General features: G+C 52.6%; 1 protein-coding gene across 1 annotated transcript in view; it reads left to right on the top strand.

The window, feature by feature from the left end:
• Positions 1-484: 484 nt before the first annotated feature.
• The window catches only part of SIL1 (SIL1 nucleotide exchange factor), a 97,477-nt gene continuing 71,601 nt past the window's right edge, over positions 485-26,360 (top strand). Inside the window, exons 1-2 of the mRNA XM_084268557.1 lie at positions 485-506; positions 7,202-7,369. The gene's annotated coding sequence lies outside the window, so the exon portion shown is untranslated. The remainder of the gene's footprint in view (positions 507-7,201; positions 7,370-26,360) is intronic.

The following is a 26,360-nucleotide window of genomic DNA, read 5'->3' as shown; positions in this document are numbered from 1 at the left end:
TCCTCAGGGTACACGCTCAGTAACGCGAGGCCTGAATTTTAGAAGTGTTTAATTATTTTGGTGCGAGCTTGCATATGGCTCTCTCACCAGAGAACTAGTGAAATTACATATTGCCCAAAGCCAGGGAGGGAAAACTGAGCAAATGGGACTTTGTATATAAACACAATTTGGAATGTTGCCTTAAAGTGTTTAACTTCAGCAGTTGACTAACACTTGCATTAGAAGTAATCTTTGACAAATAATCAACACTACCCGCCTCTCAAGATGGCCTGGGTTTGCACCAACAAGTTCTGTAGACACAATTTCTTAGGGGCAAGTTATTTATTTTGCAGTGTGTTGCTGATGGAACTAACCTAGCACAAATACAGCATAGAGGCAGCAAGTATGACTTCACTGCTAGTGTTTGATTTCCTTGCCAGAGGACGCTGATCTGCGCAGGTGGTGCTGTTGGTAGAGCTGCCTGAGTGGGGAGGCTGCTCCAGCGTACAGCCGTGGTGGGGCACCTTGTAAGCACAGATAAGTCTCTGCGGTGTTAGAAGCCAACCACACACCCTTGTCACTTACTGAATGTGCTGCTGCTGCAGTGTTTCTGCTCTGTGTAGTTCTTTTGAATTCATCTGTGGTCTGGGAGTAATGCTATTAAGGGATGGACTTCTTTTTCTCTCTTTCCCTCCCCAAACCTCCCCAAGAAGGAGGACCCACTACAGACAGGTCAGCCTTACCTCCATCCCTGGAAAGGTGATGAAATATCTTATCCCCAGTGCAGTCTTTAGAAGGATAAGAGGGCCATTAGGAGCAATCAGCATGGTTTCACCAAGGGGTAGTCATGTTTGGCCTTCTGTGAGGTCATAACCAGGTGGGTAGATGATGCTTGGGCAGTGGATGTGGTTTGTCTTGATTTCATAAAGCATTTGACACTTGTCTCCCACAGCATCTTTGTCTTATGCCCTTAACTGAGGAAGTGTGGTCTGGAGGATTGGGTAGTGAGGTGGATTGTGAACTGGTTGAAGGAAAGGAGTAAGTTGTGGTCAACAGGATGGATTTGAGCTGGAGGCCTGTATCCAGTGGAGTTCCTCAGCTCTGTACTGGGACCAGTACTGGTCAACATATTTAGCGACAACCAGGCTGAGGGAACTGAGTGCACTGTCAGCAAGTTTGCTGATGGCACAAGACTGGGAGGAGTGGCTGACACACCAGAAGGTTGTGCTGCCATCCAGTGAGATCTGGACAGACTGGAGGGTTGGGTGGGGAGAAATGTAATGAAATACAACAAAAGCAAGTGTGGAGTCTGGCAGCTGGGGAAGAACAACCCCAGGTACCAGTGTAGGTTGGGGATGGACCTGTTGGACTTGGTGAAAAGGGACCTAGGGGTCCATGACCAGCAATGTGCCCTTGTGGCTAAGAAGGCTGATAGCATCCTGGGGTGTGTTAGGTGTGTTTAGGAGCTCAAGAGTGGTTCTCCTCCCCCTCTGCTCTGCCCTGGTGAGACTGCACCTGCAATATTGTGTCCAGTTCTGGGCCCCTCAGTTCAAGAAGAACAGGGAGCTACTTGGAAGAGTCCAGCACAGGGCCACTGAGATGGAGTGGAACATCTTCCTGCTGAGGCTCTTTAGCTATGAGAAGATGAGACTGAGGAGTGACATGAGGAGGGATGGCAGCCATAGGACAAGGGGCAATAGGTGCAAGTTGGAGCAGAGGAAATTCCATGGGAATGTAAGGAAGAACTTTTTCCCTGTGAGGGTGACAGAGCCCTGGGCCAGGCTGCCCAGAGAGGTCGGAGAGTCTCCTTCTCTGGAGACATCCAGACCCACCTGGATGTGTTCCTGTGTGACCGAGTCGAGGTGATCCTGCTCTGGCAGGGGGGTTGGACTAGATAATCTCCAGAGGTCCCCTCCAACCCTTGCCATTCTGTGACTCTGTGATATATGTGACCATACATTTGCTGGATTTTAAGGCATACAAATACATTTGTTTTAAAGAAAGAACCTGGAAACTGGCAATTGAACAGCCCTTGGACCCGTGATGCTGTCCCCTAAAGCAGTGTAAGACCAGCGCTGGTGCTACCACAACCACCTTCTCTTTTACAGCTGAGAGTTCCTTTAGGCTGGACAATAAAACACCCAAAAACCTCAGCCCCCCCAACCCTCTGTCTGCTCTTAAATGGCACAGAAATAGGAGAGGAAATACAGGTGTGGTCAAACAGGGCAGGGGAGATGGAAAGCATATCAACTGCACCCTGAGTATTTGCAAGGCATTGGATTATTGGGATAGATTTAGGGATAATAGTTGCCTTTCTACGTGCTGATCCTTTGCTACTGCCTTCCTTTGTGGCTTTTATAGCCCCCCTCAGCTCTCCTACCTCACAGCTCTCCCCTCAGAGAAGCACCGTGTGCCTGTGAAGTGGGTGAATCAGCTCTAATTAAGATTTGTTGAGCTCTTTCTGGAGAAGTTCCCTATAAAGCTCATTATTATTTTTATTAACACACAGCTATTCTTAGCACCTGGAGTGAAAAATGACACAACACTGGGGATCTTCTGGGAAACAGTCCTGTGAAAGGAGCTGGCATGTGTGTTGTGGTTTTGCCCCAGCTTAGAGCTGAGCACCTTGCAGCCACTGTAAGGAGCAGGTATGAGGGTGAGGGAGGGAGGGAAAAGAAAACCAAAAACCCCAAACCTCATGAGTTGGGATAAGGAGAGTTTATTGGGACAGCAGAGAGAGATAAAACAGCAACAGGACTTTATAGCAAAACACACCCAACTGGTGATACACAATGCAGTGTCTTGCACACAGCTCAGAGCTGTCCTGAAACTGAACTGTCCCCAAAACTACATGTCCTGGAGCCAAGAGCTGTCTCCCCCCACCAGCCACCTTATTGCTGGGCATGATGTAACTGGCATGGAATATGTCCAGTTTGGGTCCCCTGTCCTGGCTATGTCCCCTCCCAGCTCCCTGGGTGCCCCCACCTTCTCATTAGCAGGGAAATAGGAACAATAGGAAAAGTCCCTGACTGCTGGGCAGCAACTAAACCCTCTGTGTGTTACCAGCACTGCTCATCCCAGCCCCAAACAGGCATTGCACCTGCTGCTAGGAAGAAATCACCCAGGCTGGAGCCAGGACAGCGCTAACGAAGGCTTTGTCAGATCTCTTCTGGCTGTGGTTCAGGAGGCAGCTTGCTCCTAAAGCTCTGACTCAGAGAATCCCCCAATCCTTTCAACTCACTGGGAAATCTTAAACGTTCCTGGAAGTTAAACCCTGGTTTTGCATAAGACTTGTAGATCTTGCCCTGTTGTAGCAGAGCCTGCAGTCAGGGTTGGGCACAGCTGTGTGTGTGGCATCTCGCCCCCTTCACACCACCTCATCTCAAGGACTTCTGCTGCTTCTGAAGTCATTGCCTGGGGCCATTCTGTCTGGTGTATGGGGGGGGCTTCCTGCTCAGCTGGGTGGTGGCTTGTGGCACAGGTTGTTGGGGCTGTTTGGGGCAAGGGGGGAGAAGGGAAGCCTTGCCCTTCCCCGTGGTCAGCCCAGGTCAGTATCCCTTGCCCTGCATCCCTTGGGAAGTCACGTCTTCATGGTGGCTAACTGAGCTGAAGAGCTTTGTTTATGGAAGGTAATGAAGGTGTGAATTGAACTGGTTACAGTTGTGCTTGTTCCCTGTTGCTGTGTGGGTGCCCTTTCAGCAGGGTGAGGAGCTTTGATGTAATTTGGGGAAGGCTGTTCATTTAGCTCTAAGGTGGCACTGCTGTGGTGATGCTGGAGTGCCTGGTGGAGAATGCTAAAATGAAATGCTGGGCTGGAAGAGCCTCCTTGTGCGTGCCTCTGTCCTGTGCCAGGCATTGGGGGTTTGTGTGGCAGGGTTCTGGTGGAGAAGGGGTGCTGTAGGGCTGACTTCTGCAAGGAGCACCAGCAGCTCTCTGCAGCCCCACAGAGCAAACACCAGCCGGCTCAAGGCTGGAGTCACCTCTGACCAAGGTCGAGCCCATCAGCCATGGTCACAGCGCCTCTGGGAGTCACAGTGAGGAGAAAAACCTGCCAGCAGCTGCTTTGTGCCCCAGAGAAGGGAGTGAGGAGCTGTGTAGGCACCAAGGGCAGGGAAGGGAGGAGGCACCGCAGGTGCCTGAGAGAAAGATGCCCCTGCAGCCCCTGGAGAAACCCATGGTGGAGCGGGTGTTCCCCCACAGCCCATGGAAAAGGCCCAGACCCCACCTGCAGCCTGTGGAGAGGCCCCACGCTGGAGCAGGGGGAGACAGACAGGAGATGCTGTGACCCACATGGAAGCAAGCCCCTGGCAGCACTTGCAGCCCATGGAGAGAGACAGAGACACAGAGATGGGCAAGGGAGAGAGACCCATGGCGGAGCAGGTTTGCTGGGGGGGACCAGGCTGGAGCAGTCTGAGCCTGAGAGACTGAGAGACATTCTGTGAGTGATGACTGCTCCCATAGCAATGACCCACGCTGGGGCAGCAGGGGAAGAGCTGAAGCCCTGTGGGAAAGAACTCACATTTGCTGTGGGTGGGACCCCATGGTGCAGCAGGGGAAGGGTGTGAGGAATGCCCCCTGCCCCAAGGAGGAAGGAGCAGCAGAGACAACATGAGATGGACTGACCCCATCCCCACCCCCCTGTGCTGCTGTGGGAGAGGGAGAGAAATGGGGAATACAGCTGAGCTTGGGAAGAAGGGAGGGGTGGAGAGGTGGAGGTTAAGATCTGGTTGTGCTTCTCATTATCCTACTCAGTTTGCACTGGGTCATGAATTAGATACGTTTTACTCTGCATTGAGTCTGATCATTGCAGAATGATCTCTCCCTGTCCTTATCTCCACTTCTGAGCCTCTCAATACCTATTTTCACCCCTGCTTAGCTGAGGAGGGCTGTGATAGAGTGGCTTTGGTGGGCATCTGGCCTCCAGCCAGGATCAGATCACCCCACCAAGTGAGAGATACTCAGTTCCAGACCAGACAGCGGTGGATCTTAGTGCAGATCTGGACCAGGGGGAAGTTCCCTCTGGGACTTGATGAAGTCCTGGTCTCAGAGTACAGCCTGACAGCTCATCCAGCTGTCCTGAGCTGCAGGCCGCTGTGTCTCCTGCCTTCAGAGGATAGGGGGGCCAGCAGATGGTTGTCCTCCTTTTAAACAGCTGTTCAGTGCCACTGAGAGCTGATAATGACCCTGGAGGGGACAGGGATGGAGAAACCCTTCAACAGCTGCTCCAGGGCTGCATGCCTCACACTGCTGATGGTTCCCTTTGTTTCCCAGACCCTCCAGTTGTCCGTGACTTTCTTGAGGACGATCCCAGGGCTGAGCATGGCCTTTCAGCCCAGAATTAGGCACTTTGTGTTATTAAATCCTGGGATTATGTTCAGCTCTTTGCAGCTGGAGCTGTGGCAAACCAGTGTCACCACATACTGTATTTTTAGTCCAGTCCCCAATTTTCTTCAGGGTTCTTTCTGGCCAGAGAGCTTTCCCTCATGCTGCATTTCCATGCTCACTCTCCATTCTCACTGTTTCTAAGCACAGTTCTTGGCGTTGTTTTCCTTCCTTTTCTTGTTATTGATTCGTAGGTGTTTTTGTAACTTCTCCTCAGCTTATCAATTCAGAGCATGACCTCCAGAGTGCTGCCAGCTCTTAAGGGCTGGGCATCCTTTCAGGCTTTATAAAAGTACTTTCTCAGTGCTCCAGCCAGTAATGAAAAGGATGGCTGGAACCAGACCTGGGCTGAGCTCACAGGGCTGTACGTGAGGCTGTCTCCTGGTGTGACAGGGAATCACTGATAGATCACAGAATCACAGGGGTTGGAAGGGACCTCGAGAGATCGTCAGGTCCAACCCCCCTCCCAAAGCAGCTCCCCAGCTCATATTGCACAGGGCGGCATCCAGATGGGGCTGGAATCTCTCCAGAGATGGAGACCCCACACCCCCTGGGCAACCTGTCCCAGGGCTCTGGCACCCTCACTGGGGAAAAGTTCTTCCCCATGTTGGTGCAGAACTCCCTGTGCTCCAACTTGCAGCCATTGCCCCTTGTCCTGTCCCCACAGACACTGAAAAGGGGCTGGCTGATTCCCCCTGCATCCCATATTTAAGATATTGATAAACATTAATAAGGTCCCCCCTTAGTCTTCTCCAGGCTGAACAGCCCCAGCTCACTCAGCTTTTCCTCACAAGGGAGATACTCCAGGCCCTTCATCATCTCCGTAGCCTCCTCTGGACTCTCTCCAGGAGATCCCTGGCTTTTTTGTACTGGGGAGCCCAGAACTGGACACAACACTCCAGGTGGGGCCTGACCTGGGCAGAGCAGAGGGGGAGGATCTCCTCCTTTGACCTGCTGGCCACGCTCCTCCTGATGTCCCCCAGGATCCCATTGGCCTTCTTGGCACCCAGGGCACACTGCTGGCTCATGGCCACCCTGTCATCAACCAGGACCCCCAGGTTCTTCTCCACAGAGCTCTTCTCCAGCAGGTCATCCCCAGCCTCTACTGATACAAGAGGTTATTCCTCCCCAGGTGCCAGACTTGCTTTTATTGAACCTCATCTGGTTTCTCCCTGCCCAGCTCTCCAGCCTGTCCAGGTCTCACTGGATGGCAGCGCAGTGTCCTGCGTGTCAGCCACCCCTCCCAGCTCTGTATCATCATACCCTGCAAGTGTGTGGGAGTGGGGGGGAACTGCTTTGTTGTTTGGGGTTTCCCTTAGTAACGAGCAATGTGTCTCGTTAAGGTGAGTTTGCCTTGTCCAAGTTCCTCTGGTTTGGCTGCGTCGGATGGATGGATGGGGCGAAAAACCTGGATGGATGGATGGATGGATGGATGGATGGATGGATGGATGGATGGATGGAGTGAAAAATCTGCTTTAATGCCTTTGTGATGGGGAATTCCTGCCCCATTTCTGAAGGCCTGGCTGATTTTCAAGAGCTTTTCAGAACCTCATTTAGCTGTGGCTTCTTGCTCGGGTCACTCAGCCCTGCTTTGCACCGAGAGCTCGCTGGGTGTCTCAGCTTTGGTAGCAGAGGGGTGTGTGTGGGGGGCATTGGTGTCCATAGTGTCCTGCTCCCTTTGTCTGACCTCAGGGAGAGTTAGGCTTGTCTGTGTGTGGCTAAGGTAGTAAAAATACATTTTTTTCTCCTTGAGCAGTACCCAATTCCTCCTGTGCTTGCTCTGGAAGAAATATTACTTGGTCTGGAAAAATTAATTACACTCATTTTTATCCCTGAATAGCACGTCGCTGTGGGAGCAGTGGCAGGATACCTCATACCAGGACTCTGCTGGTCACCTTCTTGGCACCAACTAAGCTGAAGGAGGAGGAGTTACCTCAGCTGAGAAACATTTAGCTGGAGAAAAACGTCGCTGAACACCCAGGACCAGCTCTAAGCGCCCCTGAGTTCTGTGAGTACTGAGCTGCTTTTTGAACGTTGAGGTTGTTCCTTCAGGTGCCCTTCCACCTGCTGTGCCATCTTTCTTTGCACATCGGTATAACTGTGGGGTGAAATTTGGGCCCCACTGAACTCAAGAGGGTTTCTCTAGGGTTTTCATCTCTTCCACCTCTCAGGGCAGGCGATGTGAGGTACTGGGTCATGGCTGTTTGCTCAGGCTGTGCTTCATGGACATCACAGAATCATAGAATCATTTAGGTTGGAAAAGACTTCCAGTCCAACCGTCCGCCTACCACCTGTATTACTCATTAACCTATCTCCCTGAGTACCTCATCCAACCTTTCCTTGAGCACCCAGAGGTGTGACTCCACCACCTCCCTGGGCAGCCCCGTCCAATGCCCAACTGCTCTTTTGGAGAAGAAATGTCTCCTGATTTCTATCCTGAACCTCCCCTGGCACAACTTGCAGCCATACCCTCTCGTCCTATGGCTGGGTATCTGCAAGAAGAGGCTGAGCCCCAGCTCACCACAGCCTCCTTTCAGGTAGTTGTAGAGAGCAGGAACATCTCCCTCAGCTGCTCCTTGTAAGACTTGTGCTCCAACCCCTTCACCAGCTTCATTGCCCTTCCCTTGACACGCTCCAGGGCCAATGGGATGGAGAAGCTATGCCCTGGTTGTTCTCCTGTGATGGTCTGTGGCTGGTGGAGAGTGCCCCGACCAGATTTCAATTCCAGGGGAGAAAGTCCATCCTCTCTAAAGCATTCCTCAGGTTTCTGCTGGATTCTTCCATACCTCTCTCCAGGGGCACGCATGCTGTACTTAAATACTGATAGAAAGATGCCGTTCCACTCTGGATTATGGATGAATCTTGGAGGTGGATAAATCGCATCCCAAACCCAGTTTGTGAAGCCCTTTGGGCTTAGTGGGGTGCCAGAAGCTGTATTTTATTCTAGATGTGTGTTTGCTGCTAATGCTGTAGGATTTTCAGTAAGCAGGCCGTAAGAGGCCTGATTATACTGGTTCTCTCCACAGTCAGGTTCTTTGACTAAATAATTCAAAAGGAAGATGGAAGGATGGTTTAGGAACCTCAGGGTCGCTGGAGTGGGTGGGGAGAAGATGCGTATGTTGATCTGAAGGAGATACTGAGGCAGGTATATGCCTTTAAGCATCTAAAGAAAAATCAGGGTATTTTTAATGTCTGCCTACTTAAAACCCAAATAGTTTCTTTAATGGGAGTTTTTAAAGGTTTAACTGTTAATTTTAGAAGTTTTATTTCAAGCCTGCTGCCATAAAATGAACTTTTTCAAGGCAGAAGGCTCTGTAATGTCTTCCGTGTTGGTGCTCATTTGCAAGAAATCTCTGTGCAATTATTTCTTATGTACCAGTTAAATCTATCAGCCAACAGATGTCAAGTGTAGCAAAAATGCTATAATAATATTATGGTCTAATAATAGTTATAATGATTCTAATTACCTGGCGCGGCTTTGGAGGGAGGCAGGCTCGGGAAGCAGCGCGAGTGGGATGTTTAACCTTGAGCTGTGGAAGTAGGGCACTTTTCAGGGGTGCTTGGATGTACCCCTTCTTCCCAGTTAGACAGCCTGCTCCACTTATTTCCCCCAGCAGAGCAGGAGTAGCAGCTGGTTTACGTGTCCAGAGCTCGCTGTTGGTGTGGTGGGAGGTGGCGCAGTGCTGGCGAGCTGTGGCTGAACGCGTCTCTTGAGATCCCCGTGCACACGAGGCCTGGTGGTGGTTAACCTCCTGCTGCAGTCTGGTTTTGGAGTGATGACTGTGTGTGTGTGCAGGCTGCTTTCACCCCGGGAAGGCTGCGGGAGGCTCAGCAATCCTCATCCTTTATGCGAGGCGGGTGTGCTGCTTTCGGGTGTCAGGGGGCTTCGCCGCAGCCTGGGGAGCACAGAGCCAGCCTGAATCCTCCGCGTGAGCTTTCGTGATGCCTGCCGATGGGAGGGTGGGTGTGGGGCTGTGTGGGTGAGCGGTGGCGAGGTGCTGGTCCTGGTGGTGCTTTGGTGTGAGCAGTAAGGAGGGCATGTCAGCAGGCAGGGGCTAGCTGCCTTGCCAGGGCACGAGTGCGGCACTGGCTTTGCCTTCGACAGCCTTGTCGGCATCTCCTTCCCTAGTGCAGGAAGGACGCTTTGCATGCCAGCCCTCTGACACCACTCCCAGTGCCTCTCTACCTTGGTGTTTTTCCTTTAGGAAGGATCCTGGGCTGTGCTTTTTATATGCTGCTGGCTTTACCCAGCCTTGCTATGAGCTGTGTAGTGTCTCGAGGTCCCGGCGCTCGTTACTGTTGTAGGACTGGTAATGCAATGCATAATGGATCGCCCCTTGCTGCAGCTGCTCGTTTTAATATTGTGACGTGAAGGTGGTGATGAGTCCCTGACTCACAGAGAAGGATCTTTTCCACAGAGGAAGCCCTGCACAGGCTGGAAGTTGACAGCTTCCCATGATTGTATGCCAGGCTGAACGTTTTTCCTCTAAATAATAGATTCACATGCTGATGAGAATTCATTGGGACCCGTGGGAATTCGCCTGTCGACTGTGAATGTTTTACTGTCTTCCCATCCAATGGATCCAGAGGTGCCCTTGCAAAGTTTTCCTCCTCATCCCCAGCCTGCTGTGGGCTGGTGTGCTCTGCTTCTCACTGTAGCCCTGCCTGCCAGCACTGGAGATGGGGCTGCAGGACCCACAGGGCACAGCCTGTTGCAGGCTCGTGTAAAGAAGGATGCGGTAATGGGTTACGCTTGTTTAGGGAAAACGATTTCTGGGAGTAAATAATTTGTCAAAGAACGCTTGGCATTGCCCCAGATGCCATTAAGGAAAAGACAAATCTTGGATCTCTTCAAGCCTGAGCTGTAAGGCTCATGTAAAATTCACTTGCTTTTTAACATGGTTCTTTGCTTTGCTCAACACCAGGTGTGCTGCTGTGACCTGTGCTGACTCACTGACCTGCTTGTGCTTCCACTTACCCTGAGAAACCAAAGCTCCCTTTGCTTTCTGCTCCTGTTAAATCTCAGCAGTGCATTTCTCACCCTGCCCCAAGAACACCTTTCTGCATCCCTTTTCTCAGCCTGCTGAGAGTCCAGATTTCCACTGCTCTGAGTCGGTTGTGAGGGTTCACCTCCCTGTGACCGGTACAGCCCTGGCCGGGCTCCCCAGGGGTGTGCAGGGTGCGTGGGGGCAGTGAGCTTCTCTGCATCCAGAGGGGCGCAGGCACCTCCCTGGCTCTGTCTCTGGCAGCACACCCCAGACCCTGAACAAGCTTACACTGAGGCCTCCACGGGGGGCTGCTGCCCTTTGTGCTCCCCTGGCACTGGCACCCTCCTTATTCATCTAGTTTCTGGCACGCAGAGAACCGTCTGGACGAGGGCTAGAAGAGCCCCGCCGGCACCTCTGCCCCATCGCCTCCGCGTCTCATTTCAGACTTCATCTGTAAACATCCCTTTGCCCTTGCTAAACGCTGTGTCTCTTAATTTCTCTCTGCAAGAGTATTATTTAATTTGTAAATGTTTTAGGAGGTTATTTGAAAAATAAGCTATGAAGCTGCATTTCATTTGCTGTAACGATCCGCTAATGCGGGCGTGTTTCAAAGGCAGGCTGCGCGTACGGTGGGGCTTAATTAAATTTTGGTTTTCAAGTAAGCATCAATAGACAGACAATAACAAATGCTGGGCAGTATGTATATGGAACAAAGGCACTCTGTTTGCTTTTCCAAGGCTTGGAAGTGAAAATGTATAGCCCTTAAAATGCACTTGGCCTGCTCACCACTGCTGAGTTAGTGCACTTACTTTAAAGGGAGTTTTTTCTTCTTACTCAGACTTAATTTTCTTGATCTCCTCCTGCCAATGAAAAACTGTTACATTGAGCCTTGTGTGAGCTGGGTTCTGCTGCAGGCTCTGGACTTAGTTTAATCTCAGAATGATGGGGGTCAGCAGGTGCTTCTGGAGATTGTCCAGTCCAACCTTCTGTGATCCAGATCAGGCTGCACAGGACAGTACCCAGGTCTGAATGTCTCTAGAGATGGAGACTTCCCAACCTTCCTGAGCAGCCTGGCCCAGGGCTCTGCCACCCTCCCAAGCAAAAACCTTCTCATGTTTAGGTGGAACTTCCTCTGCTCCAGTTTGTGCCCATAGCCCCTTGTCCTGTCGCTGGGCACCATTGAACACAGACTGACACATCCTCCTGACCCCACTGATCAGCATTGATGAGATTCCCCTCCCTCAGTCTTCTCTTCTCTGGGCTAAACAGTCCCAAGTCCCTGAGCCTCCCTTTGTAAGAGAGATGTTCTTGTCTCCTCATCATCTCCATAGCCTTTTTTTTGTACCTTCTCCAGCAGCTCGCTCTCTTTCTTGACCGGGAGAGCCCAGCACTGCACACACTATTCCTGATAAGACCTCCCCAGGGCAGAGCAGAGGGGCAGGAGAACCTCCTTTGACCTGCTAGCCATGCTTCTCTTGATACAGCCCAGAATGCTGTTGGCTTTCTTGGCCAAGAGCACCTTGCTGGTCATGGTCAGCCTGTTGTCCACCAGCTCTCCCAGGACTTCTTCCACAGAGCTGCTTCCCAGCAGGTCACCCCTAACCTGTTCTGGTGCCTGGGTTTATTTCTCCTGAGGTGCAGGACCCTAAACTTGCCATTGTTGAACTTCCTAAGATGACTCCCTGCCCAGCTCTCCATCCTGTCCAGATCTTGCTGGATGGCAGCATTACCTTCCAGCACATCCACCGCTCCTCTCAGTTCAATATCAAGGGCAAACCTGCTGAGGGCATGCTTCATCCCTTCATCCAAGGTGTTGAGTGTATTGAACAAGGCTGGATCCAGTGCTGAGCCCTGTTGTGGCTTGTCGAGATGGGTCCTTGTGAGGGTTCCCAAGCTGAAAGGCTGGGGGTGAGGTTCTCCTTCCTTCGGTGGGAAACGTGTCTCCAGTGGCTGGATACAGTGTGGTTGCTGGGAGGTAAAAGTGATGATGTACTTGACGTTGTGCCCAAATCAGGAATAAGCAAGTGGCTCAGGAGTGTGTTCTGTTCCTTTCCTGCCAGCAAGTGTGGGGCAGTCAGGTATGAGATGAGCGTGGGAAGCTTGGGAAGGCGCTCGGGGTCAGCAGGAGGCGCTCGCAGGTGTGACACACCTACAGGGTTTCTGAGGGTAGAGGAGTGCACTGGTGGTGATGGAAATGGGCTTCATTACAGAGCATGGCTTGAGGAGCAGAGTGAGATCGCTGGCCAGAACATCCTCGAGTTCTGGCTGGTCTCTGGGGGCTGATGTGGGTTTTCTTCTCTCCTGGAGCCTGGGAAATTTCCCATTGTTTAGAAACCCAAACCAGAACTTGCTGAAGGAGTCGTGCGGGTGCCCGGGAGTCCTGCGGCACTGCAGCCCTTTGATGCCTCTGAAATCTCTCCAGGTCAGAGCGCTGAAATAAAAGAACTCCCTTGTTCAGAGGAGTGAGTTTAATCCTCATCCTGGATTGATGCCTAAAGCTCTGCCCACATAACCTGCCTGCCAGTGGATCCTGGGCACTGGGGGTGCTGGGGACGAGCGCCTGGTGCTGGCTTTGCTCAGTGCCCACAGACCTAGGGCTAGGTCACCATCCAAAGGGCAGTTGGGTGGAAATCGGAGTGTGTAAAACCTGTGAGAGGCTGTGGGAACTCTGCTCCAGCCTGGTGTCTCTGCAGCTGTAGGTGCCTGAAAAGTATTGCTATAAATGAGCCGTGTGTGTGTGTGTGTGTGTGCTAACCTCCTCCTGCTCCTCCTCCGTGGATCTACAGTAACAGCTGGTGTTCGGCTTCTTGCTGGAAAGCAGCACTGTGAGTATTTTACTCACTCTCCCGGTGCACGGACCGGCTGATGGTGGTTTCTGTGCCGGGTGGGATGCTCGTAGGGAACAACAATCCTGGCCAAGTGAGGCTGGTGAGATGGTGTCCTGCACCTGATGCCAGTCCCCATGGTTGGAGAGGAGTCCTGGTACAGGTAAAATGGTGCCTAAATATAGCTTGTCCTGAGGCACTGGGTGCTCTTTAAATAAATTCTGGGAAAACCCCCACACAGCTGAGTCGTGTGTTGGCACTACTGAGAGGAACGCCCCGTGCCTGCCACCCTGGGCTTCCCTTGTCCCTGCTTTAGGCTGCCAGGTTTCCCCTTTTCTCTTTGTTGATATGCAGTGTCACTCAAGGCTCCATTGTTGAGGTTCAGTTGCTTTTTCATGACTGGAGGCATCATCTACAGCCCTCACCCTTTGGATCTCCTGCCTTTATCCTGGTTGCTCTCACTTTGCGATAACCTGACCTTCTCTGTGGGCTGCTCAAGCTTCCCGTCCAGGGAAAGCCTTCTGGGCCATTGTTCATGGAATATGTGGAGTTTTCCTGGCTGTGGTGGGGCTCAGCTGGCTGAGCCCAGATGACGCACACTGGCACCTGGAACATCTGGAGCTGGTGGCTATGCCCTGGCTTGAGGGATTTGCCCTCCGTGGAGGTGGTTGAGCGCTCGAGCCTGGGCTTTGCAGGAGCAGGCTATCCCAGTTTGGGTCCCCACGGCATTGGCTGACATGGTTAACTCATGTAGACATGCTCAGAGCAGGTTTAGGGGCAGGACCTGTGCTATAAAGGTTCTCATGGGACCGTGCAGCAAACAGGACACCCACAAGGTGCTTCCACACAGGGGCTGGAATGGCACAAGCCTAGAGCATGGGAAGCTGTGATATTGGGAATTAACTAGAAGTAAGGGCTTTAAGACTATTTGAAAGGAAAAAAAGCAATCTGTAATTCAAGTTCCAGGGAGCTCATTCCTAGTGAGAGCATGAGGCTGGCTGGGAGGAGAGGAACACTTGCTCAGAGGGATAAGAATCCATTGCAGGGCTCTCTGGCAAACATTACCCATCCTAATGCCTCCCTAGGATGAGCGAGATGCTGTGCTGCTGGATGAGGAACGTGAAGCTTCTGGGCTACGAGGAGCTTCAGCCCAGAGTGATCATTTAAACACCAAATTCTTTTTAATAATGGATACTGTTGGTGGCTGCCTCGCACGGGAGCGCTGCACGGAACAGCTTGTGTCGTACTGACGTGTGTTAAGAATGAGGAGTGAGCTGATCTTCCTGAGCGCTTGGGCCTGACGCCGGCCAGCGAGGTTCCTTGGATTTCTCCTTCGGAGTTTGGCAGCCGTCTGCTTCAGGGAGTACAGTGGTCTCAGAAGAGTTGATTTGATCTGACACATGACAAATTGTTTCTGCTGGCGGGTACTTCAGACTCAGGCTGGCAGCTGGCAGCCGTGGCTTTGCGGGCACCAAGGAAGTTGGGGAAGGCAAGTCTGCCCTCCTCCTCCTCCTCCTCCCATGGAGGGTGTCAGCCGGGGGGGGTGTTGTTTTAGTCCACCTCCCGTTCCAGCCTCCTTTTTGCCAGTTGTTAAATTGTGCTATTTGCATAGATTATTAATGCTGCTTCTGTGCTAGAAGTGGCTGCAGATGCTCACTGTGCTCCTCCTTGTGCTTTGGTGTGTGGGGCAGAAGAGCAGAACCTGCCTTTCTGGAACGGGACCCGGCTGCCGTTAGAGGTGCTTTGTTAAGGTGCTTTGTTAAGGTGCTTTTTTTAGGACACCCTTTTAGCTCTGTAACAGGGAGTGGAACATTACATTCCTCAGCAGAATGAAAGGTACACATCCCCTGTGAGATACTGTAAACACGCTTTATCAGTTCTATTACCTGCTGTTTTGAGACTATGTCCCCTCAGCTTTTTAATCTTGCTTTCCAGACGTGTCTGTGGGTGAGGAATCACTGCGATTTACAACTTTGGGAATAATTACTGTGTCCATTAATTTCTTCCCTTTCCTGCTGTCCATCTATTATTGCTTCTGTGAGAAAAAACCAAACCCCTCCCTGTAAATCTGCACCAAAGCAGCACTGGCTGCTTGGCAAGAGGGAGAGCTACGTGTGCTAGAAATGTGGCTGTGAGGAGCATCCTGTCACCATGCACGTGGCTGGACCCACTGGTGTGTGCTGGCTCCTCCTGTGCTGTTGGGAGGCCCTTAGCCACATAGAGCCCACCAGATGCTCTGGCTGGCTGGGTGCTCCTTGCCCTACGCCTAGAGAAGAAAGCACCATGAGCAGCATGTTCCTGGGCAGTTGTGGCACACCTGGACCTCTGTGGTGAGGCACGAGGAGACTGAAGGTCAGGTCTGCTCAACCGCCCGAGCGGTGCTTTGCCTCCTGAAGTGCTTTGCCTGCAGTGCCTGGCTGCTGTTATGAAAGAGAAATTAGAGGGGGCAATAAGAGGAGCGGTTCATCAGCTGTTCCTCTTTTGTCCAGCAGCTAAAAGCCAGTTCAGAGATTTTTTTTGTGGAAGTGCTGTTTGCTTTGGTCCTTTTTTGTTCTTTCTTTAAGTACAGACTGAAAGAGGTGGGGACTGGAGGCCACTGTAATTATTATTTCTTCCTGAGCAGCAGAATAAATGTGCCGTTTAATGCATAAATGACAGGGTCCTTCCTTCACCAAAACCCACACAGCCTGACCCTGATGCTGCAAACCCTTCTGCATGTGAGTAACTGTCCCTGCCTGGTTCAGGGGGCACTGAGATTTTTCACTCCCTGATTGGGGTCGATGCTGAGACTTGTCTTGACGTGTGACATCTGCGGTGACCGAAATCCCTGTGGAGGCTGTCATTGAAACAGCCTTGGTTCTCATGGCAGCTGTATTTAGATGGCAGCTGGTGGAGAAGCTCTGCAGCATAGTTTGGGCATTGGGATGAATTCTGTTTGCGGGAGGGGGTGGCTGGGTCTGTGGTCTTTGTGGGAGAAGCCCCCTCCCTCTGTGCACATGTGATGGAACCGTTCCCCCACTGGCTGTGGCAGGAGGTGGCTGCTTGGGATGTTTGGGCTTAGCAGGGCAAAGGGTGCTGCCTATGTGTCTTGTGTCAGAGCTTAAAGAGTGAGAGTGGCTGACAGCCTGCTGATAGCTCTCACAGGAGGCAGGGAGACTTCAGGAGTCGTCCGTGGCTTCCCAAAGAGCTGTGCAGCAAAGGCTGAGAAACGGAGAGGGAAAATCATGGTGCTTTTTGCCTGCTGCTTCCCGCTGCTTGGGCACACTCTGTGGGGTTTGCAGGGCAGCAGGTGCACCAGCAGCCAGGACTGCCAAAGAAAGGACCCTTCGTGGGCTGGTGCTGCTCAGCTGCTGAGATACACCCATCCACCAAATGGCTCTTTTTAGGGCCTTCTCTAAGAAAAGGATGTTCCTTTTAAGAGGCTGGGTCTCCTGCCCTTGGTCCAAGCTCAGGATGAGAAACAGTGGATCTTCTCTTTCAGCACTGAATGGTGCTAAAGTTGGAGTCACAGTCCTTGTCCCTCAGAAGAGGAAATCACAGAGGAGAACCACTCGTTTCTGATCACATCTCTGTTCTCCTCCTTCCTCCCATCTAGGTTTTGGGCTGCTGGAGCCTGCCTCTGCCGTGGGGTGGAAGTACAGTGCTGGCTCCTGGTTGAGCCTGACGGCTCTGAAGGGGGGTGAGCATGGCCAGGGAGCTCAGAAGGGGCCTGTGGGCTGGGTGCAGTCCTGCTGCTTGGGGGTTTGCATGGAGTCTCTCTCCACCACCCTTCACTCTACACACACATAGTTCAGATGTCTTGCCTGAGCCTTCCCTGCGGAGCCATGCAGACCCCTCGGCCCCGCGGCGCGGGGGCCGCTGTGACTCTGTTGGGACGTGCAGGCTCCAGCGGTGGCAGCGGCAGCAGCATTCACAGAAATGCTGTTTCATAACCTCTGCTGGGATCCGTGAGGCACACAGAGGCAGGCCCTCTGATTTGTCACCGTGTCGTAAGAATTTAAGGTTGAGGAGCTCTTTGAAGCACCAATACAGCCTGTTCTGCCACGACAAGATGGAAATGAGCGCCAGCATGGCTTTCCTTCCCCAAGGAAAACGCTCTTTTGCACAGATCAAAAGCGGTGGCTCTGCCTCTGTTTGAAGAGACCAGACGAAGCGCAGAGACGGCGCTCTGTGTGACATCAAAGTCTGCCCGTCTGAAGCAGAGATGCTCAGGAACTCCAGCTCACTGTCCTTCAAGTCTGGGAGGCAAAGGGATGGAAGGTCTCTGAACCGGGAGTCACTTGGAGGATCAAAGCTCTGCTTAGCAGAGGCTGATGAGGCAGAAGGCAGGATGACAGCAGGAAGGTCACAGCCCCTGCAGATGATCAGGGCCATCAAGTAACAGCAGTCAGGCTTCCAGAGGGGTCTGTGAAACCTCCTTCTCTGCTGGAGAGCCAGGCCTGCATCTCCCCTCAAGGAAGCGGATGTGCGGTGTCCAGCACCTGCTCTTGGCTGCAGAGGTTCTGCAGCGCCTCAGAGGTGCTTTGGTTATACAGATGCTGTGCTGTCACGTTCTCAGCTGGGGTTTTTCTACACGTTGCTATGAGTAACATCTAAAATAGCTCTCGCTCTCTGACAAGAGACAGGAGGAGAAATGTGGGTTTCAGCGTTGAACTTCTTGCATTTGGTGATGTACAGGCAGTTTCCCTGCCCCTTCCCTCCCAGTGCCCAAACATCGATGAAGACTGGAGCACCTTGATCCTAGATGTGCCCACCTGTAACCATCTTGCAAGCAGAAAGGCAGAAAGCCATTCCCAAAAGTAGAGGTGGCAGGTGATGAACAGCAGGAGAGAGAAGGAATCACGTTCTCTCTTGCCTTCCTGTATCTGTGCATGTACTCCTGCATTTGCAGCCTGTAGAGCTCTTTGCTCTTTTAAATTTCCTCAAGCAAGAAGCCCTCTGAATGGATGCTGTGTGCTGCTGGCTGGCTCTTCGGCTTTGGTGTCAACCCAGGAGGCCCATGCACTCGAGGAGCAGGACTCACGTTTCAGTCTTTGTGGGAAATGCCTGGGCAGAAGAAAGGAAATCAGGGTAAGAGTTGCTCACAGGGGATTGTACCTGTAGCCTCTGCATCCTCTATTCCTACTCATTACTGTCCCAGAGCTTTTGTAATTGCTAACGAATGCATCCTCTGAGAGCACTTTAAAAGTTCCGATGGATTGAAAAAAACCTAAGCAAACTTGGATAATGCCTTTCCTCCAAGCATGTGCTGATGCTGCTGCAGACCACAGTGGAAGGAGCTGTGTGATTCCCTTGGTTCTAACCCCGGTGTCTGTGTCAGGAATGGAGCAGCTGAGCCTTGGCATGGGGCACCACTTCCTGGGCTCCTGCAGAGAGTCAGGGTGAAGTACTTGGCATTGGTGAGACTGCACCTCGAGTGCTGGGTTCAGTTCTGGGCTCCTCACCATAAGAAAGACATTGAGGCCCTGGAGTGTGTCCAGAGAAGGGCAACCAGGCTGGGGAAGGGGCTGGAGAGCAGCAAACCTTCCAAGGAGCAGCTGAGGGAGCTGGGGGTGTTCAGCCTGGAGAAGAGGAGGCTGAGGGGAGACCTTATCACTGCCTACACTGTCCTGACAGGAGGATATAGAGAGGTGGGGGTTGGTCTCTTCACCCAAGCAACAGGTGACAGGATGAGGGAGATGGGCTCAAGCTGTGCCAGGGCAGGGTGAGATCAGACATTAGGGAAAAGTTCTTCCCCAAAAGGGTTATGGGGCACTGGCACAGGCTGCCCAGGGAGGGGCTGAGTCACTGCCCCTGGGTGTGTTTAACAGATGGTTAGATGAGGTGCTCAGGGATATGGGTTACACGGGACAGGAACAGTTGGACTTGATCTCAAAGGTCTTTTCCCACCTGGGGATTCTGTGAAGCCAGGAGCAGCCCTGGGGGATCTGAGTTATGTTAATCCCAGGAGAGCTTCTTATCCTCCTTCAGGGGAGAGCTTGAGATTGTCTCGGTAAGGCTGATTCTGGGGTTTTGTGGCTGGTGGTCGATCCAGCAGCTCCGGGATGGGTTTGGCCCACGAGGGGCATCCCAGTGACTGTTCACCTGGGAACCTGCCACAAACCTGGAAGCAAGGGGATGCCCTGAACTGATATTCCCTGAAATGGATGCTCCCGGTTGCGATGCCATGTTAATCCTGGCACAGAGGAGACCTTGGGGCTGTGACCTGTGCCTGTGGGTTGTTGTGCCGAGAAAGAGCTGTTGCTGCTGCCCACTGCACAGGAGCGAGGTGAGGAAAAGCAGTTCCATAGCCATTGCAGCTCGCTGTGTCAGTGGGTCAGCAGAGCTGCTGGACAGGCCCTGGCCTTGCCTGCTGGCGGGGCAGCTCCACACTGGGTGGGGGGCGATCCCAATGGAAAACCTCAGGGCTGAGCTGGAGGGTCTTGGCAGGCGTGGGCTGAGATGCAGATGTGAGGGAGGGAGAGATGCTCGTAGCGGGGCAGGCAGCACGGTGTGGGTGCTGCTGTGGGAGACCTGTGCCTGATATGTTGGATTTCTGTGATATGGAGCCTAAATGGGGATTTTAACCTCTTGATGGAGTCTCTGTATTGGGAAACCGGTGCCTGACCAGGGAAGGAGGTTGTTATTCCATGTGAGAGCTACGAGTGAACAGCAGGAACTTGGGAAATACAAAAAGCTGTTTTCAGAGAGGCTGGGAGTATGCCAGGTAAATCTGTGGCTCTTCTGGGCCCAACTGCAGTGGGACATCAGGGTGACCCGTGCCCTGGCCACTGTGGCGTGGTGCAGGTTCTGCCAGGTTCTCCAAGCTTGGGAAAGCAGAAGGGGTAAAAAAAAAAATCAATGCTGGATGTTTGGATGCTGGCAGACCCCCAGGTTAGTCTAATCCAGGAGGTCACCTTGCAAATAGGGGCTGCTGGAAATGACAAATGCACATGGGGAGGGAAAACATTGCTCAAAACAGGCATGGGCAGGAGGAACCACATCTTCAGCTGGGGTTTGGGGTGATGGGGAGGCACTGAGGAAGGGCACAGCCATTTCGTGCAGTTCAGGTCAGGCAGTGTGGCAGCTTCCAGAAAGATGTTTGTCCTGAAGGTCAAACATCTCTATTTCCAGGCAAGTCCTAAATTGGTGCAAATCAGCCCCCGTGCTCTGGTGCAGCCTTGAACGTGCTTGCTGGCCCCAGAGCTCTGCGGAGCGAGTGTGTCGTGTGCGTGTGCAGGCGGTCGCGGAGCCCAGTGAGAGCAGCTGCCAGAACCCTCAGCTAGATGAGGTTTGTTATAAATAATAAATGATAAATTCAGTCCTCTGATCTCAGCAGCATGCTCTGCTTTTGCATGCTTCATCCTGAGCGGAGCAGAACATCTCCCCATCCTGGACCCAGCACTCTCCAGGGTGAAGTGCCACAGGATTGCTGGAGATATGCCAGCTGCAGCCCCTGGGATCTGGGGATCTTGCTGGGCTGCAGCCCCTGGGATCTGGGGATCTTGCTGGGCTGCAGCCCCTGGGATCTGGGGATCTTGCTGAGCCCCAGTGGAATCTGGTCCCCTCTGCTGTTGCCACTAATGGGAGGCTTGAGAGGGTGGCAGCAGCCTTGCTCCGACCCCAAACAGCTGAGGTACAAAGCTGTGCTCTTGCCCTCTGCAGAGCAGTGCTTTCTGCAGACGAGGGTTTCCGAAGGAATTAATTAAGTGAATTTAATTGATAGACCAAATGATGTTTATTGTTAAACAGCACCAGGTTGTTTGTATAAACAACGGGGTCGGAGTTGCTGTGCTTGAGTAGGAGAAGCGGTGTCCGTACATAACCCACCCCAACCCTCTCCTCTGCCCCTGTGCAGGGCCGTGGCCAGTGCCAGGAGCTGCCCTTGCTGCAGCTGGGCACTGCCATGCCGTCTCCTGGTGCTGGGTCCATCTGTGCTCCGCTCTCACTTGTGTCTGCACCGCGCAGTGCTGTGGGAGAGACCGACATTGGGCGGTGTTGTGCTGAGCTGCTGCGAGCGGGACTGATGGTGGCTGATGGCGAAGCCTGGGGGGCTTATAGATGCTCATCGCTGTTATTTGTTAGCAGTGGCTATAAATGCTGTGCCATTGCACGGTAGGTGCCAGGTAAGCCTGGTTCTGCTATGGTTATCCTCTCCTCCCTCCTCATCCACACTGCCCCATGTCAAAATTTGTCCCAGTTCAGAGTGGAGCAGGACCCGCTGCCTGGGGACAGGCTGTGCCTACTGGCAGAGCCTAACCGTGATTTATTCCTGTGAAGCGTGTCCTCCCTGCTGCGTGGGCTCTCTGTAGGCAGCCAAATATGGGAAGGTGTTCCCACAACTTTTCCCTCATATAGGAGTGTTTTTAACGTGCCAGAGCAGACTCCTGGTAGGAGGAAATGATGAGGAACAAGCAAGAAGAAACTTTTTTTAAGCCATTTCATAAGCGGTGTCGATGGGACGATCTGTATCGCAGCTGCATCTGCTCCGCTGGGTTGTGGCAGGGTGAGGGGGTTTGCAGATGAGTGGTGCTCACCATCCTGCCATCATAGAATCCCACACTGGTCTGGGTTGAAATGGACCCCAAGGATCACAGAGCTCCAACCCCCTCCCACAGGAGCAGGTCCACCAACCTCCAGGCCTGGAGCTACACAAGGTTGCCCAGGGCCCCACCCAACCTGGCCTTGAACACCCCCAGGGATGGGGCACCCACCCCCTCTCTGGGCAGCCTGTTCCAGCCCCTCACCACTCTCTCTGTAAAGAACTTCCCCCTAATATCTAATCTAAACCTTCCCTCCCATGTGTGTGGGACATTGGGCCCTGGTGGGACTCCCTGGCCAGTGGGAATCCTTGAACGAAGCTGCACAGAGCCTGTGCCAGCCCAGCACAGTCTATTCCTGCCCAGTTTGTATTGTGAGAATCAAGGGCAAACAAACTGGGGCTCCACTGGGAGCACTGTGCGGGTCCCTGAAGGAAGCTCCTCGCTAGGTTTGCTTTGGTCATGCAGGGCTCTTCTCCCACTTTGCATGAGATGTTAGGTTTGCTATTTAATTCTGGGTTTAGTCTTAATTTTTATTCAGATCTAGTTCTTTGATCAGTCAGGTGTATTCAGCCTCTTCTAGAATCTTTGCAGTTTTAATCTTGCCTTTAATGAAGAGGAAACTTCATTCCTGCTTTTAGAAACGTTGCTGATCAGGGCCTGGCAGTGGCAGGAGGGATCAGGCAGCAGGAGGTCCTGGCTGCTTCCCGGCTCTCCTGGGCACTGCACTTAGGGCCGGTGCAGTCAGACTCTAGGCCTCATCTTGGGGAAGAAGCAGCATGGAAAGAAAACGTGGGTGGCTATTACAGGTGGAAAAGAGGAATCAGAGTCTTGCAGGTCCTGGTCTTAGTGCATTGAGCACACTTGCGTGGTGCAGGGTTTGGTAGGTGGTTGTGGTTCTTGCATCTTCCTGCTGGATGCTCCACAGTAAAATGTATTGCAGGTAACTATCTCCAGGTAGACATGGTTGGAAGGACAGGACCTGTGCACTTTCTTATGAGAGCCACTGGGTTTTAATATGCACAAGTTTTCTCATGGCTCCAGTTTCATTGACTCAAGAGTGGTTTGGGTTGGAAGGGACCTTAAGGTGTCCCCCTGCCATGGGCAGACACCTCCTCAGCCTAGGGGCCCAAAGCCCCATCCAACCTGGCCTTGAACTCTGCCAGGGATCCAGGGGCAGCTCCAGCTTCTCTGAGCACCCTGTGCCAGGGCCTCCTGAGGGAGGATTTCTGCCTTATTAGCTAAGCTCAGTTATCATCTATGATCTAAATCTACCATCTTTTAATATAAAGCTGTTCCCCCTTATCCTATCTCCATACTCTCCGATAACAAGTCTCTCTCCAGCTTTCCTGAAGCCCCTCAAGGGTCTGGAAGGGGCTCAGATATCTCCCTGGAGCCTTCTCCAGGCTGAACCAGCCCAGCTCTCTCAGCCTGTCTTCATTTCCAGAGGAAATCTGGGAAGCCTGGTGCTTCCTGTCAAAAGCTGCGAGTGCTGCCAGGGCAAGGGGAGCTGAAGCAGGTCTTCAGGATTGAGACCTGCCAAGCAGACACATGGTCTCCTGGGCCTGTGTCCACCAAAACACAAGGGACACCAGGCTGGCTTTTCTTAGCTTGGTTTGTGCTGGACAGGAGCCTTTGTGTCTCTGTGTCTCCGGGTGGAAGAGAGGATGACCAAATTTGCAGGTTGGTCCTGCTTACCTGAAGGCAGAGGGTTGTGCAGCCCCAGCTAATGGACAGGGAAAGGCAGAGTGTCCTGGGGTCTCCTTGTAATCCTCTGCTTGCCCACCAGCTGTCTCCTCTTACATGTGGGCTGAGTTTTGGATTCAAACCTCATCTTCTGCCTGTCAGTGTAGCTCCACTCATCTGAGGAGATATGACTGCCAGCCCTGGGATGTTCACAGGGCATCTGACTGACACCATGCTGCTCTTCAGTCAGCAAAAACAGGTACTTGTGTTACAAACCTAGAGACTCTACTGCTCAGGGGAGGAAAATTCCAGGTCAGATCAAATCAGCTGAATTTCCTTCTTTTCCTGGGTTGCGTTGCACATCACTTAGCACGTCATGCTGGTCTTGGCCATAGATGCCAGTGTTGTTAGAATGACATTGTGTTTCAACTACACTGATTGTAGTACGTGTCCTGAGTGCGCCTCTTCAATCAGACACCCCAATTTACACATCCATCTTTAAAACAATTTCCTTAACTGCTATTGCCCATCAAACTTTGGCTTCTGCCTGAGAGAGGCTCTAAGTGCTGGAGGTCTTTGTGTCACCAGTTCAGCTGAAGGGTGCTTGGGCTGTGTTTCTCCATGTCTTCTGTTGTGTGATTGTTCTCCAGCGCTGCCCTGTGCTCAGCAAGGGGAGCTCCCTCAGCTATGGTAACACAAGGCATGTGCTGGCCATCCTGATGAAGGCTGGCTGGACAGACACCCCCCTGAAGTAGTCATTTTGTGGGCAGCTTTGCAAGTCTGGTAACTCCTGTACTGCTCCCTGGATCCCCAGATCCAGGGATTAGCTTATTGTAACTGCTTCCAGTTGGCTATAAAACCAGAGCCTGGCAAGGGGCCTGGGGTGCTCCTCGGGGTCTCCGTGTGCTCTCCTGGAGCAGTGGAGCAGAACTGGGATGGATTTGTTGGAGTGGCACAGTATTGGCAGTGTGGACTTTGAGTTAGGCCATGAGAAAGCCCTGCGTGCCCAGCTGCAGAGGCAGGAAGGAGCTGTGTCCCTCACCAGGCTGTGTGGCACTTGGTGATGTGCCACTGCTGCAATGGGTGGCTGTGTCCCAGCTGTCAGAGAGCATCAGGCAGCGCTGCTGCTTCTGTGGCCCCCCGTGCAGCCAGGGTTTGCTGGAGCCATGGAACAGGACCTGCCAGCCCTGCGAAGCCAAGCGCCTTGCCCCGGGAGGACTGCTGCCAGGAACAGAGGCTTCTTGCAGGCTGAGCCTTTGCTCTTGCCCTGCTATGTGATTTTCTTTGACAAAAGATGATTATTGAAAGAAAACCCATCCGCCCCCCTCTGCACGAGGGTCTTTGTGCTCCTCGCTTGGCCGTTCTCGTGCTGACCGGCTGCAGCTGTGTGTGGGTGCTGCTGGATCCCAAAACGATGTCCTTCCACCGGAGCAAATGCTCCCTGTGCAGGTGGGGTCTCAGCTTCCACCCTTTCTGCTTCCCAGGCTCCAAGGGTCCTCGCTAACCCCTCCATTGTATCCGTGTAAGCACTGGGTTTGGAAACCCTCTCCCGCCCTCCGTGCGCGTCTGCCTTGTAAGGAGATGTCAGCCTGCCCAGGCTTCTCTCCAGGAGCTTCAAACCCCCGTGTTTCACATGTTGGCTCCTCCTGCCTACCTGGGACCTAAGCAAACTGCTAATTGTTGTGCAGATGTCATCTCCCAGGCAGGCATGAGGTTGTAGGCTTTAAAGAGGCTGTGCTGTCATTTGCTACCAGCCCTCTCGGTACACGTGAGCTCTATTTTTACGAGTGTGCCTTTGCTTTCAGCCACTGCTTTGTTGAATTTCTTTTTCTTCTTCTTTCTTTTCATTTCCAGGCTGCAGGTAAAGTTTTAGGGACACATCTATTTTTCATTATCCCAGTTTTGCCGCTTGTTTTATAACTAAAACCCCAGAAAAAAACCTGTTTCTTATGTGAGAAACAGCAGTTTGTTCTGAGATGAGGGGGAGCTGTGTGTCACGGCTGTATCAAGGTCCTGACTGTGGCACTGGCCACAAGGACACGTAGATAGATCTTGGAGTAGACAGAGTTTGAGTCTGTGAATTTTGCTCTGGTTTTTCCAGCTCAGGAACCTGGGTGTTGGTTGCAGCCTGGTTGTGCATGGCCATGCCCAGAGAGAGACAGAGGCTTTGCCCACAGATTGCCTTTGGCTCCTTTCTGAAAATGAGAGAGGTTTTCTTCTCCAGTTGCAGATTAGTAGGGGCTTGTGGGTCATCAGGGTAGTTTTTTGACCCTTTAGAAAAGAGCAGACATTGAGGGAGGACATCAAGTACCAGGTCAGAAATGCAAGGTTATACATTTGTGTGCACAGTGTGAATCACAGAATGATGGGGGTCGACAGGGACCTCTGGAGATCATCCAGTCCAACCCCCTGTGATCCAGAGCAGGATCACACAGAGCAGGCTGCATAGGACAGTGTCCAGGATCTGGGGTGTGAATGTCTCCAGAGATGGAGACTCCCCAACCTCTCTGGGCAGCCTGGCCCAGGGCTCTGCCACCCTCCCCGTGAAGAAGTTCCTCCTCATGTTTAGGTGGAACTTCCTCTGTTCCAGTTTGTGCCCATAGCGCCTTGTCCTGCCCCTGGGCACCACTGAACACAGACTGACACATCCTCCTGCCCCCCCTGCCCTGCAAGGACTGATCAGCATTGATGAGATTCCCCCCTCAGTCTTCTCTTCTCTGGGCTAAACAGTCCCAGGCCCTCAGCCTCAGGGGAACTCATTGCTGAGGGATGCTGTGGGTGTCAGAGGACCAGATATGCTCCAAAAGCCATTAGTAGGGAAAAGGAAACTCCAGTTGATCCGGATTTGAGCTCAAGGGCAGGGGCTGCTGTTCAGGAAGAGCTGGGTTGGGACTCCTTGGAAGATGCAGCAGCGCATCGGATGTATTGCTGTTTGTGTTCTCTGCTGCTGCTGTTCCCTGGGTGTCCACCACTGACCCTGT

Source organism: Gallinula chloropus, assembly GCF_964237585.1.
Source record: "Gallinula chloropus genome assembly, chromosome: 10".
Taxonomy (NCBI): domain Eukaryota; kingdom Metazoa; phylum Chordata; class Aves; order Gruiformes; family Rallidae; genus Gallinula; species Gallinula chloropus.
This window is presented reverse-complemented; position numbering and strand designations above follow the sequence as displayed.